Genomic DNA, 2,500 nt, shown 5'->3' on the forward strand with positions numbered 1-2,500 from the left:
TGAGAGAGATGTAAAGGCTATCAATAACAAAATTCGGGTCACATCTTTTAACCTTTAAAAGATGGCAGTAAATTATCAATTCTCCTTCAAAAGAGTTCCCTTGACATTATCAATATTTTGGTGGACAAGCCAAAAAAGCGCGTGGAATCTTATAAACGATTTCGCCCGCAAATATTATAGCTGGTTATCGCAAATAAATTAAATTTTATACTGATCAATGTCTCCTCTCTCTCTCTCTCTCTCTCTCTCTCTCTCTCTCTCTCTCTCTCTCTCTCTCTCTCTCTCTTTCTCTCTCTCTCTCTCTCTCTCTCTCTCCTCTCTCTCTCTCTCTCTCTCTCAGCGATCATCTTACCCCTCTATTTTCAACCCAAACAGGCTATTTCAGTATCGCCCCAGGTCGTCGTCTTCTTCTTCCTTTTGATAGGAGAAGCCAGGCGCTGAAAGAGAAATAAATGATGAGGAGTAGGACGACCGTTTGTGTCCCTATAACAGCTCTCCCTCCCTACCTTGCCGCCCCACAGAAAATCACACAGATGATCATTTATCTGGGCTGAAATAACAACTTCGTGTATTGATTTACCTTGGTGGAAAAAAACATAAGAGCTAGAGGATAAAGGGAAAGGAGTGAACATAATAATCTAAATGTTAGAAGAAGACATGAAGCACCACAATGTCTTTTTTTTTTTTCCAAATATGAAAAAACATATATGAAAAGAAGAAAGAAAAACTCAGAAAAAAAATCATAAAATAGCAACATTTAGAAAAATAAAATAAAAAAAAAATTAATATTAATATAAATAAAATTAAAATGCTAGTCTATCGAAAAGGAAAATACGAAAAGGAAAAAAAAACTATAAAATCAATAACAAATGATAAACCTCGGCCAAGGAAAGCTTCAAAACGCTCATGTTTTCGACAACGAACGCTCAGTGAATCACGTTTTATTTTAGGCTCGTGTAACTCGAAGTGACAAGACGTTGGGCATGGATAGAGGAATCTAATCAGCGGCACATTATTTATGTGACTGTTTATCAACGGATTCAAGGCTACGTTACGTCTTCACTTGGTTGCTGCGATCCAACTGCTTAAAGGCATGAAGTCCCAGGGGCATCATGACCTGCTCTGGAGCGCACGCACGCACGCACACACACATACACATATTTATAAATATATATATATATATATAGTTTATATATATATATATATATATATATATATATATATATATATATAATATATTTAATATATATATGCATATAAATAAATAAATAAATATATATACATATATATATATATATATATATATATATATATATATATATATATATATTTAATATATATATGCATATAAATAAATAAATAAATATTATATATATATATATATATATATATATATATATATATATATATATATATATGTATGAATGTATGTATGTATGTATTCCCTTAAGGTGGTAAAAGAGTCAGTGTATCGCCGTGATCAGCAAAGCTGTACTAGTCAGGGTCACCCTTACCAGGTTAGTTTGCTGTGAGTGATCAGACAAAAGTCTCCCACCATCACCAGTCCCCAATGACTAGCATAGCAATGAAAATTGGCCAAACTCAAGACATGAATAAAGACATCTCTAAGGTCTTTTACCAACAGTGGACTAGAAACGGATGGATTTGCTGTCATTCGTTGCTTTGTTGTGATTATATATATATATATATATATATATATATATATATATATATATATATATATATATATATATATATATATATATATATATATGTGTGTGTGTGTGTATATATATGTATATTTATATCTATATCTATATATATATATATATATATATATATATATATATATATATATATGCGTGTGTGTGTATACATATATATGTATATTTATATCTATCTAGCTATCTATCTATCTATCTATATATATATATATATATATATATATATATATATATATATATATATATATGTGTGTGTGTGTGTGTATGTGTGTGAGTGTGTGTGAATATGTATTTTCTTTCACTCTTCAACATCAAGCCGTTACCCCCAATCAGGGGGTGGCTCCAGAAAAAAACAACAAAGATCACTATCACATTCATACTCGAAATGCTGAATGGTTGATGCGCTCTTTTTTCAGTAAAACTTCCCAAGCATTAGTCACTTCATACATACTGCGCAGGTAGCTCATTGGCATTGCCTGGAAACCCCACAATATACATTTCTCCATTTAATCTCTACTTGTATACACTCAAACACTTCCTGGTTATGAAGTTATTTAGTTACCAATGTGTCTTCACTTCATCTATCCGGTCTGCTCGAGACCTTCCTCTCTTGTTATTTGCTAACACAAACTATTGGGGTTTATTCCTTCCTCATGACCGAATATATATATATATATATATATATATATATATATATATATATATATATATATATATATATATATTTATATGTATGTATATATATAGTGTATATATACAGTATATATATATATATG

This window comes from Palaemon carinicauda, chromosome 33, assembly GCF_036898095.1.
Source record: "Palaemon carinicauda isolate YSFRI2023 chromosome 33, ASM3689809v2, whole genome shotgun sequence".
Taxonomy (NCBI): Eukaryota; Metazoa; Arthropoda; class Malacostraca; order Decapoda; family Palaemonidae; genus Palaemon; species Palaemon carinicauda.